This window comes from Triticum dicoccoides, chromosome 1B (assembly GCF_002162155.2).
Source record: "Triticum dicoccoides isolate Atlit2015 ecotype Zavitan chromosome 1B, WEW_v2.0, whole genome shotgun sequence".
NCBI classification, from domain to species: Eukaryota; Viridiplantae; Streptophyta; class Magnoliopsida; order Poales; family Poaceae; genus Triticum; species Triticum dicoccoides.
In genome coordinates this window covers 690,011,759-690,030,737 of record NC_041381.1, presented here as the reverse complement: position 1 = coordinate 690,030,737, position 18,979 = coordinate 690,011,759, and the positions used below count along the sequence as shown (strand labels likewise).

The window sequence follows — 18,979 nt, the reverse complement described above, 5'->3', positions numbered from 1 at the left end:
TGCTTAGGATTGGGTCTTGTCCATCACATCATTCTCCTAATGATGTGATCCCGTTATCAACGACATCCAATGTCCATGGTCAGGAAACCGTGACCATCTGTTGATCAACGAGCTAGTCAATTAGAGACTTACTAGGGACATGGTGTTGTCTATGTATCCACACATGTATCTGAGTTTCCTATCAATACAATTATAGCGTGGATAATAAACTATTAGCATGAACAAGGAAATATAATAATAACTAATTATTATTGCCTCTAGGGCATATTTCCAACATCATGTTCCCACCGAGCTACAAGAGCTTTGTGATGAACTTCAATATGCAGGGGATGGAAAAGACCATTCCTGAGGTATATTCAATGCTGAAATCAGCGGAGGTGGAGATCAAAAAGGAACATCAAGTGTTGATGGTGAATAAAACCACTAAGTTCAAGGAAGTCAAGGGTAAGAAGAACTTCAAGAAGTACGGCAAGGGAGTTGCCGCGCCCGGTAAGCCAGTTGTCGGGAAGAAGTCAAGCAATGGACCCAAGCCTGAGACTGAGTGCTTTTATTGCAAGGGAAGTGGTCACTGGAAGCGGAACTGCCCCAAGTACTTAGCGGAAGAGAAGGCCGGCAAAAGCAAAGGTATATATGATATACATGTAATTGATGTGTACCTTACCAGTACTCGTAGTAGCTCTTGGGTATTTGATACGGTGCGGTTGCTCATATTTGTAACTCAAAGCAGGAGCTGCGGAATAAGCGGAGACTGGCGAAGGACAAGGTGACGATGCGCGTTGGGAATGGTTCCAAGGTCGATGTGATCGCCGTCGGCATGCTACCTCTACATTTACCTACGGGATTAGTTTTAAACCTCAATAATTGTTATTTAGTACTAGCTTTGAGCATGAACATTGTATCAGGATCTCGTTTAATTCGAGAAGGCTACTCATTTAAATCCGAGAATAATGGTTGTTCTATTTATATGAGAGATATGTTTTATGGTCATGCCCCGCTGGTCAATGGTTTATTCTTAATGAATCTCGAACATGGTGTTACACACATTCATAGTGTGAATACCAAAAGATGTAAGGTTGATAACGATAGTCCCACATACTTGTGGCACTGCCGCCTTGGTCACATTGGTGTCAAACACATGAAGAAGCTCCATGCTGATGGACTTTTGGAGTCTCTTGATTACGAATCATTTGACACGTGCGAACCATGCCTCATGGGAAAAATGACCAAGACTCCGTTCTCCGGAACAATGGAGCGAGCAACCAACTTATTGGAAATCATACATACTGATGTGTGCGGTCCAATGAGCGTTGAGGCTCGCGGAGGATATCGTTATGTTCTCACTCTCACTGATGACTTAAGTAGATATGGGTATGTCTACTTGATGAAACACAAGTCTGAGACCTTTGAAAAGTTCAAGGAATTTCAGAATGAGGTAGAGAATCAACGTGACCGGAAAATAAAGTTCTTACGATCAGATCGTGGGGGAGAATATTTAAGTCACGAATTTGGTACGCACTTAAGGAAATGTGGAATCGTTTCACAACTCACGCCGCCTGGAACACCTTAGTGTAACGGTGTGTCCGAACATCGTAATCGCACTCTATTGGATATGGTGCGATCTATGATGTCACTCACCGGTTTACCGCTATCTTTTTGGGGATACGCTCTAGAGACAGCTACATTCACTTTAAATAGGGCACCATCTAAATCCGTTGAGACGACACCGTATGAATTATGGTTTGGGAAGAAACCTAAGCTGTCATTTCTAAAAGTTTGGGGATGCGATACTTATGTCAAGAAACTTCAACCTGAAAAGCTCGAACCCAAGTCAGAAAAATGCGTCTTCATAGGATACCCTAAGGAAACCATTGGGTATACCTTCTACCTTAGATCCGAAGGCAAGATCTTTGTTGCCAAGAACGGGTCCTTTCTGGAGAAAGAGTTTCTCTCAAAAGAAACAAGTGGGAGGAAAGTAGAACTCGATGAAGTACTGCCTCTTGAACTGGAAAGTAGCGCATCTCAGGAAGATGTTCATGTGGTGCCTGCACCGACTAGAGAGGAAGTTAATGATGATGATCAAGGTACTTCAGATCAAGTTGCTACTGAACATCGAAGGTCCACAAGGACACGTTCCACACCAGAATGGTATGGCAAACCTGTCCTGGAAATCATGTTGTTAGACAACGGTGAACCTTCGAACTATGAAGAAACGATGGCGGGCCTAGATTCCAACAAATGGCTTGAAGACATGCAATCCGAGATAGTATCCATGTATGAAAACAAAGTATGGACTTTGACAGACTTGCCCGATGAACGGCGAGCGATAGAAAATAAATGGATCTTTAAGAAGAAGACGGACGCGGATGGTAATGTTACCATCTATAAGGTTCGACTTGTCGCTAAGGGTTATCGACAAGTTCAAGGGGTTGACTACGATGAGACTTTCTCTCCCATGGCGAAGCTGAAGTCCGTCCAAATCATGTTAGCAATTGCTGCATACTATGATTATGAGATATGGCAAATGGACGTCAAAACGGCATTCCTTAATGGCTTTCTTAAGGAAGAATTGTATATGATGCAGTCAGAAGGTTTTGTCGATCCTAAGAATGCTAACAAGGTATGCAAGCTCCAGCGCTCCATCTATGGGCTGGTGCAAGCATCTCGGAGTTGGAACATTCGCTTTGGTGAAATGATCAAAGCGTTTGGGTTTATGCAGACTTATGGAGAAGCCTGCGTTTACAAGAAAGTGAGTGGGAGCTGTGTAGCATTTCTCATATTATATGTAGATGACATACTTTTGATGGGAAATGATATAGAACTTTTGGATAGCATTAAGGCCTACTTGAATAAGTGTTTTTCAATGAAGGACCTTGGAGAAGCTGCTTACATATTAAGCATCAAGATCTATAGAGATAGATTGAGACGCCTCATAGGTCTTTCACAAAGCACATACCTTGATAAGATATTGAAGAAGTTCAATATGGATCAGTCCAAGAAGGGGTTCTTGCCTGTGTTGCAAGGTGTGAAATTGAGCTCGGCTCAATGCCCGACCACGGCAAGAAGATAGAGAAAAGATGAGTGTCATCCCCTATGCCTCGGCTATAGGGTCTATTATGTATGCCATGTTGTGTACCAGACCTGATGTAAACCTTGCCGTAAGTTTGGTAGGAAGGTACGAAAGTAATCCCGGCATGGAACACTGGACAGCGGTCAAGAATATCCTAAAGTACCTGAAAACGACTAAGGATATGTTTCTCGTTTATGGAGGTGACGAAGAGCTCGTCTTAAAGGGTTACGTCGACGCTAGCTTCGACACAGATCTGGATGACTCTAAGTCACAAACCGGATACGTGTATATTTTGAATGGTGGGGTAGTAAGCTGGTGCAATTGCAAGCAAAGCGTCGTGGCGGGATCTACATGTGAAGCGGAGTACATGCCAGCCTCGGAGGCAGCACATGAAGCAATCTGGATGAAGGAGTTCATTACGGACCTAGGAGTTATTCCCAATGCATCGGGCCCGATGACTCTCTTCTGTGACAACACTGGAGCCATTGCCCTTGCCAAGGAGCCCAGGTTTCACAAGAAGACCATGCACATCAAGTGTCGCTTCAACTCCATTCGTGAAAATGTTCAATAAGGAGACATAGATATTTGCAAAGTGCATACGGATCTGAATGGCACGGATCCGTTGACTAAACCTCTTCCGTGAGCAAAACATGATCAACACCAGAACTCTATGGGTGTTCGATTCATCACAATGTAACTAGATTATTGACTCTAGTGCAAGTGGGAGACTATTCGAAATATGCCCTGGAGGCAATAATAAAATGGTTATTATTATATTTCCTTGTTCATGATAATTGTCTATTGTTTATGCTATAATTGTGTTATCCGGAAATCGTAATACTATTGGAAATATGCCCTAGAGGCAATAATAAAAGCATTATTATTATATTTCCTTGTTCATGATAATTGTCTTTATTCATGCTATAATTGTGTTATCCGGAAATCGTAATGCATGTGTGAATAACAGACACCAACATGTCCCTAGTGAGCCTCTAGTTGACTAGCTCGTTGATCAACAGATAGTCATGGTTTCCTGACTATGGACACTGGATGTCATTGATAACGAGATCACATCATTGGGAGAATAATGTGATGGACGAGACCCAATCCTAAACATAGCACAAGATCGTATAGTTCGTTTGCTAGAGTTTTGCAATGTCAAAGTATCTTTTCCTTAGACCATGAGATCGTGTAACTCCCGGATACCGTAGGAGTGCTTTGGGTATGCCAAACGTCACAACGTAACTGGGTGACTATAAAGGTAAACTACGGGTATCTCCGAAAGTGTCTGTTGGGTGACATGAATCAAGACTGGGATTTGTCACTCCGTATGACGGAGAGGTATCACTGGGCCCACTCGGTAATGCATCATCATAATGAGCTCAGAGTGACCAAGTGTCTGGTCACGGGATCATGCATTACGGTACGAGTAAAGTGACTTGCCGGTAACGAGATTGAACGAGGTATTGGGATACCGACGATCGAATCTCGGGCAAGTAACATATCGATAGACAAAGGGAATAGCGTACGGGGTTGATAGAATCCTCGACATCGTGGTTCATCCGATGAGATCATCGTGGAGCATGTGGGAGCCAACATGGGTATCCAGATCCCGCTGTTGGTTATTGACCGGAGAGTCGTCTCGGTCATGTCTGCTTGTCTCCCGAACCCGTAGGGTCTACACACTTAAGGTTCGGTTACGCTAGGGTTGTAGGGATATGTATATGCAGTAACCCGAATGTTGTTCGGAGTCCCGGATGAGATCCCGGGCGTCACGAGGAGTTCCGGAATGGTCCGGAGGTAAAGATTTATATATGGGAAGTCCTGTTTCGGGCATCGGGACAAGTTTCGGGGTTATCGGTATTGTACCGGGACCACCGGAGGGGTCCCGGGGGCCCACCGGGTGGGGCCACCCATCCCCGGGGGCCACATGGGCTGTAGGGGGTGCGCCTTGGCCTTCTTGGGCCAAGGGCACCAGCCCCACAAGGCCCATGCGCCTAGGGTTTCCAAGGAGGAGGAGTCCTACTAGTGGAAGGCACCTCCTAGGTGCCTTGGGGGGGAGGGAAACCTCCCCTTGGCCGCCGGCCATAGGAGATTGGATCTCCTAGGCTGCGCACCACCCCCCCTTGGCACCCCTATATATAGTGGGGGAGAGGAGGGACTTCATACCTTGAGTCCTTGGCCTTTGGTTGCCTCCTTCTCCCTCCCCAACACCTCCTCCACCTCCATAGTGCTTAGCGAAGCTCTGTCGGAGTACTGCAGCTCCATCAACACCACGCCGTCGTGCTGCTGCTGGTGCCATCTCCCTCAACCTCTCCTCCCTCCCTTGCTGGATCAAGAAGGAGGAGACGTGGCTGTTCCGTACGTGTGTTGAACGCGGAGGTGCCGTCCGTTCGGTGCTAGGATCTCCGGTGATTCGAATCACGTCGTGTTCGACTACATCATCCCCGTTCTTTGAACGCTTCCGCTCGCGATCTACAAAGGTATGTAGATGCATCTAATCACTCGTTGCTAGATGAACTCCTAGATGATCTTGGTGAAACGAGTAGGAAAATTTTTGTTTTCTGCAACGTTACCCACAGTGGCATCATGAGCTAGGTCTATGCGTAGTTCTTCTTGCGCGAGTAGAACACAATTTGTTGTGGGCGTAGATTTGTCAACTTTCTTGCCGTTACTAGTCCTTTCTTGCTTCAGCGGTATTGTGGGATGAAGCGGCCCGGACCAACCTTACACGTACGCTTACGTGAGACCGGTTCCACCGACTAACATGCACTAGTTGCATAAGGTGGCTGGCGGGTGTCTGTCTCTCCTACTTTAGTTGGAGCGGAATCGATGAACAGGGTCCTTATGAAGGGTAAATAGAAGTTGACAAATCACGTTGTGGCTTTAACGTAGGTAAGAAAACGTTCTTGCTAGAACCCTAATTCAGCCACGTAAAACTTGCAACAACAATTAGAGGACGTCTAACTTGTTTTTTGCAGCAAGTGGTTTGTGATATGATATGGCCAAAGTTGTGATGAATGATGAATGATCTATATGTGATGTATGAGATGTTCATGCTATTGTAATAGGATTCACGACTTGCATGTCGATGAGTATGACAACCGGCAGGAGCCATAGGAGTTGTCTTTATTCTTTTATATGACCTGCGTGTCATCAAGAAACGCCATGTAAATTACTTTACTTTATTGCTAAACGCGTTAGCCATAGTAGTAGAAGTAATAGTTGGCGAGCAACTTCATGGAGACACGATGATGGAGATCATGATGATGGAGATCATGGTGTCAAGCCGGTGACAAGATGATCATGGAGCCCCAAGATGGAGATCAAAGGAGCTATGTGATATTGGCCATATCATGTCACGTTTATTATTTGATTGCATGTGATGTTTATCATGTTTTGCATCTTGTTTACTTAGAACGACGGTAGTAAATAAGATGATCCCTCACAATAAATTCAAGAAGTGTTCCCCCTAACTGTGCATCGTTGCGACAGTTCGCTGTTTCAAAACACCACGTGATGATCGGGTGTTTTATTCAGACGTTCACATACAACGGGTGTAAGACAGATTTACACATGCAAACACTTAGGTTGACTTGACGAGCCTAGCATGTACAGACATGGCTTCGGAACACAGAAGACCGAAAGGTCGAGCATGAGTCGTATAGAAGATACGATCAACATGAAGATGTTCACCGATGTTGACTAGTCCGTCTCACGTGATGATCGGACACGGTCTAGTTTAACTCGGATCATGTAATACTTAGATGACTAGAGGGATGTCTAATCTAAGTGGGAGTTCACTAATAATTTGATTAGTTGAACTTAATTATCATGAACTTAGTCTAAAATCTTTGCAATATGTCTTGTAGATCAAATGGCCAACGTAGTCCTCAACTTCAACGCATTCCTAGAGAAAACTAAGTTGAAAGACGATGGCAGCAACTATACGGACTGGGTCCGGAACCTGAGGATCATCCTCATAGCTGCCAAGAAAGATTATGTCCTACAAGCACCGCTTGGTGACGCACCCGTTCTCCCTGCAGAACAAGATGTTATGAACGCTTGGCAGGCACGTTTCGATGACTACTCCCTCGTTCAGTGCGGCATGCTTTACAGCCTAGAGCCGGGGCTCCAAAAGCGTTTTGAGAGACATGGAGCATATGAGATGTTCGAAGAGCTGAAAATGGTTTTCCAAGCTCATGCCCGGGTCGAGAGATATGAAGTCTCCGACAAATTCTTCAGCTGTAAGATGGAGGAAAACAGTTCTGTCAGTGAGCACATACTCACTATGTCTGGGTTGCATAACCGCTTGACTCAGCTGGGAGTTAATCTCCCGGATGATGCGGTCATTGACAGAATCCTCCAGTCGCTTCCACCAAGCTACAAGAGCTTTATGATGAACTTCAATATGCAGGGGATGGAAAAGACCATTCCTGAAGTATTTGCTATGCTGAAATCAGCAGAGGTAGAAGTCAGGAAGGAACATCAAGTGTTGATGGTCAATAAAACCACTAAGTTCAAGAAAGGCAAGGGTAAAAAGAACTTCAAGAAGGACGGCAAGGAGGTTGCCGCGCCCGGCAAGCAAGCTGCCGGGAAGAAGCCAAAGAATGGACCCAAGCCCGAGACTGAGTGCTTTTATTGCAAGGGAAGCGGTCACTGGAAGCGGAACTGCCCTAAGTACTTAGCGGATAAGAAGGCCGGCAAAACAAAAGGTATATGTGATATACATGTAATTGATGTGTACCTTACTAGTGCCCGTAGTAGCTCCTGGGTATTTGATACCGGTGCAGTTGCTCACATTTGTAACTCAAAGCAGGGGCTGTGGAATAAGCGGAAACTGGCAAAGGACGAGGTGACGATGCGCGTCGGGAATGGTTCCAAGGTCAATGTGGTCGCCGTCGGCACGCTACCTCTGCATCTCCCTTCGGGATTAGTTTTAAACCTTAATAATTGTTATTTAGTGCCAGCTTTGAGCATGAACATTGTATCGGGATCTCGTTTAATTCGAGATGGCTACTCTTTTAAATCTGAGAATAATGGTTGTTCCATTTTTATGAGAGATATGTTTTATGGTCATGCTCCTATGGTGAATGGTTTATTCTTTATGAATCTTGAACGTGATGCTACACATGTTCATAATGTGAGTACCAAAAGAAGTAAAGTTGATAATGATAGTCCCACATACTTGTGGCACTGCCGCCTTGGTCACATAGGTGTCAAACGCATGAAGAAGCTCCATGCTGATGGACTTTTAGAGTCTCTTGATTATGAATCATTTGACACGTGCGAACCATGCCTTATGGGTAAAATGACCAAGACTCCGTTCTCAGGAACAATGGAGCGAGCAACCGACTTATTGGAAATCATACATACCGATGTGTGCGGTCCGATGAGTATTGAGGCTCGCGGTGGCTATCGTTATGTTCTCACCCTCACTGATGATTTAAGTAGGTATGGGTATATCTACTTAATGAAACACAAGTCTGAAACCTTTGAAAAGTTCAAGGAATTTCAGAGTGAGGTTGAAAATCAACGTGACAGGAAAATCAAGTTTCTACGATCAGATCGTGGAGGAGAATACTTGAGTCACGAGTTTGGCGCACACTTAAGAAAATGTGGAATAGTTTCACAACTCACGCCGCCTGGAACACCTCAGCGTAATGGTGTGTCCGAACATCGTAATCGCACTCTGTTAGATATGGTGCGATCTATGATGTCTCTTACCGATTTACCGCTTTCTTTTTGGGGCTATGCTTTAGAGACTGTCGCATTCACTTTAAATAGGGCTCCGTCGAAATCCGTTGAGACGACACCGTATGAATTATGGTTTGGGAAGAAACCTAAGCTGTCGTTTCTAAAAGTTTGGGGATGCGATGCTTATGTCAAGAAACTTCAACCTGAAAAGCTCGAACCCAAATCGGAAAAATGCGTCTTCATAGGGTACACAAAAGAAACTATTGGGTACACCTTCTACCTCAGATCCGAAGGCAAGATCTTTGTTGCCAAGAATGGGTCCTTTCTGGAGAAAGAGTTTCTCTCGAAAGAAGTAAGTGGGAGGAAAGTAGAGCTTGATGAAGTATTGCCTCTTGAACCGGAAAATGGCGCAACTCAAGAAAATGTTCCTGAGGTGCCAGCACCGACTAGAGAGGAAGTTAATGATAATGATCAAGATACTTCTGATCAAGCTCCTACTGAAATTCGAAGGTCCACAAGGACACGTTCTGCACCAGAGTGGTACGGCAACCCTGTCTTGGAAATCATGTTGTTGGACAACGGTGAACCTTCGAACTATGAAGAAGCGATGGCGGGACCAGATTCCGACAAATGGCTAGAAGCCATGAAATCCGAGATAGGATCCATGTATGAGAACGAAGTATGGACTTTGACTGACTTGCCCGTTGAACGGCGAGCCATAGAAAATAAATGGATCTTTAAGAAGAAGACAGACGCGGATGGTAATGTGACCATCTATAAAGCTCGGCTTGTCGCTAAGGGTTATCGACAAGTTCAAGGGGTTGACTACGATGAGACTTTCTCACCGGTAGCGAAGCTAAAGTCCGTCCGAATCATGTTAGCAATTGCCGCATTCTATGATTACGAAATATGGCAAATGGACGTCAAAACGGCATTCCTTAATGGTTTCCTTAAGGAAGAATTGTATATGATGCAGCCGGAAGGTTTTGTCGATCCTAAGAATGCTGACAAAGTGTGCAAGCTCCAACGCTCGATTTATGGGCTGGTGCAAGCATCTCGGAGTTGGAACATTCGCTTTGATGAGATGATCAAAGCGTTTGAGTTTACACAGACTTATGGAGAAGCCTGCGTTTACAAGAAAGTGAGTGGGAGCTCTGTAGCATTTCTCATATTATATGTAGATGACATACTTTTGATGGGAAATGATATAGAACTCTTGGACAGCATCAAGGCCTACTTGAATAAAAGTTTTTCAATGAAGGACCTTGGAGAAGCTGCTTATATATTAGGCATCAAAATCTATAGAGATAGATCAAGACGCCTCATAGGTCTTTCACAAAGCACATACCTTGATAAGATATTGAAGAAGTTCAATATGGATCAATCCAAGAAAGGGTTCTTGCCTGTGTTACAAGGTATGAAATTGAGCTCAGCTCAATGTCCGACCACGGCAGAAGATATAGAAGAGATGAGCGTCATCCCCTATGCCTCAGCCATAGGTTCTATTATGTATGCCATGCTGTGTACCAGACCTGATGTTAACCTTGCCGTCAGTTTGGTAGGAAGGTACCAAAGTAATCCCGGCAAGGAACACTGGACAGCGGTCAAGAATATCCTGAAGTACCTGAAAAGGACTAAGGAAATGTTTCTCGTTTATGGAGGTGACGAAGAGCTCGTCGTAAAGGGTTACGCTAGCTTCGACACAGATCTGGATGACTCTAAGTCACAAACCGGATACGTGTATATTTTGAATGGTGGGGCAGTGAGCTGGTGCAGTTGCAAGCAAAGCATCGTGGTGGGATCTACATGTGAAGCGGAGTACATGGCAGCCTCGGAGGCAGCACATGAAGCAATATGGGTGAAGGAGTTCATCACCGACCTAGGAGTCATACCCAATGCGTCGGGGCCGATCAAGCTCTTCTGTGACAACACTGGAGCTATTGCACTTGCCAAGAAGCCCAGGTTTCACAAGAAGACAAGGCACATCAAGCGTCGCTTCAACTCCATTCGTGAAAATGTTCAAGATGGAGACATAGAGATTTGTAAAGTACATACGGACCTGAATGTAGCAGATCCGTTGACTAAACCTCTCCCTAGAGCAAAACATGATCAACACCAGAATTCCATGGGTGTTCGATTCATCACAATGTAACTAGATTATTGACTCTAGTGCAAGTGGGAGACTGTTGGAAATATGCCCTAGAGGCAATAATAAAAGCATTATTATTATATTTCCTTGTTCATGATAATTGTCTTTATTCATGCTATAATTGTGTTATCTGGAAATCGTAATACATGTGTGAATAATAGACATCAACATGTCCCTAGTAAGCCTCTAGTAAACTAGCTCGTTGATCAACAGATAGTCATGGTTTCCTGACTATGGACACTGGATGTCATTGATAACGAGATCACATCATTAGGAGAATGATGTGATGGACGAGACCCAATCCTAAACATAGCACAAGATCGTATAGTTCGTTTGCTAGAGTTTTGCAATGTCAAAGTATCTTTTCCTTAGACCATGAGATCGTGTAACTCCCGGATACCGTAGGAGTGCTTTGGGTATGCCAAACGTCACAACGTAACTGGGTGACTATAAAGGTAGACTACGGGTATCTCCGAAAGTGTCTGTTGGGTGACATGGATCAAGACTGGGATTTGTCACTCCGTATGACGGAGAGGTATCACTGGGCCCACTCGGTAATGCATCATCATAATGAGCTCAGAGTGACCAAGTGTCTGGTCACGGGATCATGCATTGCGGTACGAGTAAAGTGACTTGCTGGTAACGAGATTGAACGAGGTATTGGGATACCGACGATCGAATCTCGGGCAAGTAACATATCGATAGACAAAGGGAATAGCGTACGGGGTTGATTGAATCCTCGACATCGTGGTTCATCCGATGAGATCATCGTGGAGCATGTGGGAGCCAACATGGGTATCCAGATCCCGCTGTTGGTTATTGACCGGAGAGTCGTCTCGGTCATGTCTGCTTGTCTCCCGAACCCGTAGGGTCTACACACTTAAGGTTCGGTTACGCTAGGGTTGTAGGGATATGTATATGCAGTAACCCGAATGTTGTTCGGAGTCCCGGATGAGATCCCGGACGTCACGAGGAGTTCCGGAATGGTCCGGAGGTAAAGATTTATATATGGGAAGTCCTGTTTCGGGCATCGGGACAAGTTTCGGGGTTATCAGTATTGTACCGGGACCACCGGAGGGGTCCCGGGGGCCCACCGGGTGGGGCCACCCATCCCCGGGGGCCACATGGGCTGTAGGGGGTGCGCCTTGGCCTGCTTGGGCCAAGGGAACCAGCCCCACAAGGCCCATGCGTCTAGGGTTTCCAAGGGGGAGGAGTCCTACTAGTGGAAGGCACCTCCTAGGTGCCTTGGGGGGGAGGGAAACCTCCCCTTGGCCGCCGGCCATAGGAGATTGGATCTCCTAGGCTGCGCACCACCCCCCCTTGGCACCCCTATATATAGTGGGGGAGAGGAGGGACTTCATACCTTGAGTCCTTGGCCTTTGGTTGCCTCCTTCTCCCTCCCCAACACCTCCTCCACCTCCATAGTGCTTAGCGAAGCTCTGTCGGAGTACTGCAGCTCCATCAACACCACGCCGTCGTGCTGCTGCTGGTGCCATCTCCCTCAACCTCTCCTCCCTCCCTTGCTGGATCAAGAAGGAGGAGACGTGGCTGTTCCGTACGTGTGTTGAACGCGGAGGTGCCGTCCGTTCGGTGCTAGGATCTCCGGTGATTCGAATCACGTCGTGTTCGACTACATCATCCCCGTTCTTTGAACGCTTCCGCTCGCGATCTACAAAGGTATGTAGATGCATCTAATCACTCGTTGCTAGATGAACTCCTAGATGATCTTGGTGAAACGAGTAGGAAAATTTTTGTTTTCTGCAACGTTACCCAACAAATACATGTGTGAATACATAGACCACAACATGTCCCTAGTGAGCCTCTAGTTGACTAGCTCGTTGATCATTGGATGGTTACGGTTTCCTGGCCATGGACATTTGATGTCATTGATAACGGGATCACATCATTGGGAAGTGATGTGATGGACAAGACCCAATCCTAAGCATAGCACAAGATCATGTAGTTCGTTTGCTAGAGCTTTTATAATATCAAGTATCATTTCCTTAGACCATGAGATCGTGTAACTCCAGGATACCGTAGGAGTGCTTTGGGTGTACCAAACGTCACAACGTAATTGGGTGGCTATAAAGGTATACTACAGGTATCTCCGAAAGTGTCTGTTGGGTTGACACGGATCGAGATTGGGATTTGTCACTCCGTATGACGGAGAGGTATCTCTGGGCCCACTCGGTAATGCATCATCATAATGAGCTCAATGTGACCAAGTGGTTGGTCACCGGATCATGCATTACTGTACGAGTAAAGTGACTTGTCGGTAACAAGATTGAACGAGGTATTGCAATACCGATGATCGAATCTCGGGCAAGTAACGTACCGATTGACAAAGGGAATTGTATACGGGATTACTTGAATCCTTGACATCGTGGTTCATCCAATGAGATCATCGTGGAACATGTGGGAGCCAACTTGGGTATCCAGATCCCGCTGTTGGTTATTGGCCGGAGAGCTGTCTCGATCATGTCTGCATGAATTCCGAACCCGTAGGGTCTACACACTTAAGGTTCGGTGACGCTAGGGTTATTAGGAAGACTTGTAAGTCATTAACGAATGTTGTTCGGAGTCCCGTATGAGATCCCAGACATCACGAGGAGTTCCGGATGGTCCGGAGGTGAAGATTTATATATGGGAAGTTATCATACGGTCACCGGAAAAGTTCGGGGGCATATCGGTATTGTATCGGGGCCACCGGAGGGGTTCCGGGGGTCCACCGGGAGGGGCCACCTCTCTCGGAGGGCCTCATGGGCCGTAGTGGGCAGGGAACCAGCGCCTGGAGGGATGGGCGCACCCTCCCCTCCTTGGGCCCATGTGCCTAGGGTTTGGGGGGAACCCTAAAGCCCCCCCCCCCCTTGCTTGGGGGGCAGGTTCCCCCTTGGCCGCCCCCCCCCCTAGATCTCATCTAGAGGGGGCCGGCCCCCTTCCCCCTCCCCCTACAAATAGAGGGGCGAGGGGAGGGCTGCACACACACCTCCAAGGCGCAGCCCCTCCCCTCCCCAACACCTCTCCTCCTCCGATATGAGCTTGGTGAAGCCCTGCCGGAGTACTGCCGCTCCATCACCACCACATCGTCGTGCTGTTGTTGGAGCCCTCTTCCTCAACCTCTCCCTCCTCCTTGCTGGATCAAGGCGCGGGAGATGACACCGCCCGTACGTGTGTTGAACACGGAGGTGTCGTCCGTTCGGCGCTAGGATCATTGGTGATTTGGATCACGACGAGTACGACTCCATCAACCCCGTTCTCTTGAACGCTTCCGCTTGCGATCTACAAGGGTATGTAGATGTACTCCTCTCTCTCTCGTTGCTAGATAACTCCATAGATTGATCTTGGTGATGCGTAGAAAATTTTAAATTTCTGCTGCGTTCCCCAACAAACACCTCATGCGTGTGGTATGCCCCGAGCTGGCTGAGGTCGTCACCATCGGGGATCGGCACAGTGGCGCGCTGGCGGACGCGCAGCGCAAGATCACCAGGGTGGCGCTCCACACGCGCGCGGCATGAAAATGTCAGGGTGGGGGTTGAGGGAGGACTCGATGATGAGCTGACCGGCATGATTGAGGTTGGAGGGGCCGGTGAAGCTGTACGCATGTGGGTTGAGGGAGGACGCAAGAAAGGGCGGCAGCTGCGGTGGAGCCCCGTCGAGCTCGCGCTTGAGGACGACGAGGGGAGCAGCGTTGGAGCGCTCCTCGCGCTCGCGCCGAGCGGCAACCTCGTCGACAGACTCGGCGTCGCGCTCGGTGATGTTGTTGGATGGGCTGATGACCGCCTGGTTGTGTCAAGGTGACTGCGTGGAGCCCCGGCGTCACGCCCTGCCTCGCGCTCGCGCCTAGTGGCGAGCAACTCGTCGTCGATGTCACAGCGCTCGCGCTCGCGGCGAGCGGCAAGCTCGGCGGACTCCAGGTCGAAGTTGACGGAGCCGTCCGCCTCCTCGCGGTCGTGCCGAGCGGAGCCGTCGCCCTCTTCCATGGCGCAGTGGCTTCCCGCCGGTGGACGAGTTTGGTGGGGCGGTTGAGTTTTGGGAAGATTTTGAGAGGGAAATGGGAATTTGGGGGATTCCGGGAGCGAAGATTATTTTCTCCACCTGGAAAAGCTAGGATGGAAGTTGGTTAGTTGTGTCATAAAGGAAAAGGCTATTTTTTCCTCAAAAAGGGAAAAAAATGTGTGAACATTCAGAAAAACACTTCGACAAGATCAAAGAAACAAACTCTTGAGAGAACGCAAGAGATGAAACAGGCGCATCCTCCTTCCTTGCTCTTATGTTGGCGATCTCGCAGCTCCTCCTCGCCTCCGATGGCCGTGGTGGGTGGGGGGAGGAGCTCTAGGGAAGCATGGCCCTTTAGGTAGGCTCACCGGCAATGGTCCCACATCGGGATTCCTACATTTCAAGCTTAACACTATCACATTTGAGCACTTGTAATACACATAAGTTGGGATGAACAAATTTTGCATTTTATGAGGGGGGGGGGGGCTATGGCATTTGAGCACTTTTTCTTCTCAATTTCAATCCACTAATTCTTCATCTAATTGTCACCAATGATCTGGGACTCGTTTGGCAATGAGTTGTTGAAACTTTGCACTTGTTTAGGTGGTGTACCAGAGGCTACAGTAATGGGTGATGGTATCATTTGCAGAACTCCAACTTTTATACAACACCAAAATCATGAGGTTGGTCGCCTTCTATTAGTTCCTGATGAACAATGTTGCACAAATTCTAAGAGAATGCAAGCTTTTTCTCAATAACCCAGTCTGGATAGGATTTCCACCGATGCTTTTAGTCTCTTTTGGAAATGGGACATAGTTATTGCCAAAATTTTGCAATTGAGTAGGGTTTACATTATATGCTACGCTACTAGGTGATGACACATGTGCTCCAGTAGAATTTTCATGTATTCTTCTATTATCAGTGGGTAGGTGCAAAACCGAATTATGAATATTCACAGTTGCGTATGATGCCAAATAATTACTAACGTGCGGTCTAGCATATGATGGTTGACAGTAATTGGTTGAATAGCTAGTAGTGGCAATGTCCAATTCACCCGTCCATCGGCATGTTTAAAGATGGACTCGCCTATTGTGAATTAGTTGCCAATGAATAAAACAACAAAAAATTTGTTGCATGTTATTACAAGATTTAATATGGAGTGTTTCGAATTGATTAACAAAACTCATCATGTTGTTCAGGACTCGTAGGGTTGCCGATGCGTGAGAGCTCGAGTACACATGATGCATGCTGCTAAGATTATAAGGCGTTGAAGCATGTACTAAATTTAAATTATTTTGCATCAACTCTTGCACGTAATTAGATGCATTGTTGGGAAAACTAAGGCTATCCGATACATTGTGCTCATTAATAAAAATTCTAACAAAATTCAGCCTGCTTTAAGGACACGCGCAAAGCCGGTCCGCAGGGGCAACCGCTTCATGGTGCACGGCAACATGCACGCTGTGGAGTTCAAGGTCGTCGACACGGACCCCGACGTGTCCATCATCATGGCGGCCGGTGTGCCACGACGCCAATCCGTTCAAATGAGAGGACGGGGAGGGGCTCGACAGCCCGGACTTCGACAACGTCGGCGGCGGCCGGAAGCAGCTCGCGCAGATCCGCGAGCTGGTCGAGCCGCCGCTGCGCCACCCCAAGCTGTTCGGGACGCTCAGCGTCAAGCCCCCCAAGGGGATCCTGCTGTTCGGCCCGGCCGGCACCGGCAAGGCACTGCTCTCGCGCGGCATCGCCTCCTAGTCGGGCGCCAACTTCATTGTCGACATCGGGGCCGGAGATCGTGTCCAATATGGCCATGGCCGGCTAGAGCGAGGACAACCTGCCCAAGGTGTACGGCGAGGCCGAGGCCAAGGCGCCATCGCGCCCAACCGCGAGAAGACGCACGGCAAGGTGGAGCGTCGCATCGTATCCCAGCTGGTCACGCTCATGGACGGGCTCCGCCCGTGCGCGCAGGCCATGGCCATCGGCGCCACCGACCGCCGCAGCTCGACAAGGAGATCTACGTCGGCGTGCCCGATGAGGTCGGCCGCCTCGAGATCCGCCGCATCCACTCCAAGGACATGCCGCTCTCGGACGACGTCGACCTCGAGCACATTGGCAGGGACACGCACGGGCACGGCTTCGTCGGTGCCTACCTCGCCGCGCTCTGCTCCGAGGCAGCATTCCACTGCATCCGCAAGGATACGCATTGGCATCGACGTGGAGGTGCTCAACTCCATGCCCGTCATCATGGACGACCTCGTGCGCGCCAAGGAGAGGTGACCAAGCCATCGGCGTCGCGGGAGACCAGGCTGGTGGAGGTCCCCCAGGTCTCGTGGGAGGACGTCAAGCTGGACCTCCAGCAGTGCCCGGTGGAGCACCCGGAGATGTTCGAGTTTTTCGGCATGGAGCCGTCGCGGGGCGTGCTCTTCTACGGCCCGCCCTAGAAGGAAAAGTAAACATGCAAATAAAAGTCTGATGATCTTCATTATTAAAGCATTGTCCCAGTGAGGAAAGGATGATGGAGACTATGTTTCCCCCACAAGTCGGGATGAAACTTCGGACTTTAAAAAAAGAGGTCAATGAGCCCACCAAATAAAAAAAAGGCCAAATAAAAAAAGAAAGGCCAAATAAAAAATATAAAAAAGAGAGAAAAAGAGAGAAGGGACAATGCTACTATCTCTTTTTCCACACTTGTGCTTCAAAATAGCACCATGATCTTCATGATAGAGAGTCTCTTGTGTTGCCACTTTCATATACTAGTGGGAATTTTTCATTATAGAACTTGGCTTGTATATTCCAATGATGGGCTTCCTCAAAATGCCCTAGGTCTTCATGAGCAAGCGAGTTGGATGCACACCCACTTAGTTTGTTTTGTTGAGCTTTCATATATTTATAGCTCTAGTGCATCCGTTGCATGGCAATCCCTACTCACTCACATCGATATCTATTGATAGGCATCTCCATAGCCCGTTGATATGCCTAGTTGATGTGAGACTATCTTCCTTCTTTTTGTCTTCTCCACAACCACCATTCTATTCCACATAAAGTGTTATGTCCATGGCTCACGCTCCTGTATTGCGTGAAAGTTGAAAAAGTTTGAGATTACTAAAGTATGAAACAATTGCTTGGCTTGTCATCGTGGTTGTGCATGATTAAATACTTTGTGTGATGAAGATAGAGCAACAGCCAGACTATATGATTTTGTAGGGATAACTTTCTTTGGCCATGTTATTTTGAGAAGACATGATTACTTGATTAAGTATGCTTGAAGTATTATTATTTCTTATGTCAATATGAACTTTTATTTTGAATCATTTGGATCTGAACATTCATGCCACAATAAAGAAAATTACATTGAGAATTATGCTAGGTAGCATTCCACATCAAAAATTCTGTTTTTATCTTTTACCTACTCGAGGACGAGCAGGATTTAAGCTTGGGGATGCTTGATACGTCTCCAACGTATCTATAATTTTTTATTGTTCCATTCTATTATATTACCCGTTTTGGATGTTTATGGGCTTTACTTTACACTTCTATATCATTTTTGGGACTAACCTACTAACTGGAGGCACAACCCGTATTGCTGTTTTTTTGCCTATTTCAGTGTTTCAAAGAAAAGGAATACCAAGCGGAGCCCAAATGGAATGAAACCTTCGGAAGTGATCTTTTTGGAACAAACGTGATCCAGAGGACTTGGAGTGGAAGTCAAGAAGCAATCAAGGAGGCCACGAGGGTGGAGGGCGCCCCCCCCCCCCACTAGGCGCGCCCCTCTATCTCGTGGGCCCCTCGGGCGTCCACCGACCTACTTCTTCCTCCTATATATACCTACGTACCCCGAGAACATCAGGGGCGACCACGAAAAACTATTTCCACCACCGTAACCTTCTGTATCCGCGAGATCCAATCTTGGAGCCTTCATCGGCGCTCCGCCGGAGGGGGAATCAACCACGGAGGGCTTCTACATCAACACCATAGCCTCTCCGATGAGTTGTGAGTAGTTTACCACAGACCTTCAGGTCCATAGTTATTAGCTAGATGGCTTCTTCTCTCTCTTTGAATCTCAATACCAT

General features: G+C 47.3%; 1 pseudogene; it reads left to right on the top strand.

Annotated features, from left to right (window-relative positions):
* The first annotated feature begins 14,477 nt into the window (after nt 1-14,477).
* LOC119350950 lies at nt 14,478-17,350 on the top strand (annotated as a pseudogene).
* The last annotated feature ends 1,629 nt before the right edge of the window (nt 17,351-18,979 follow it).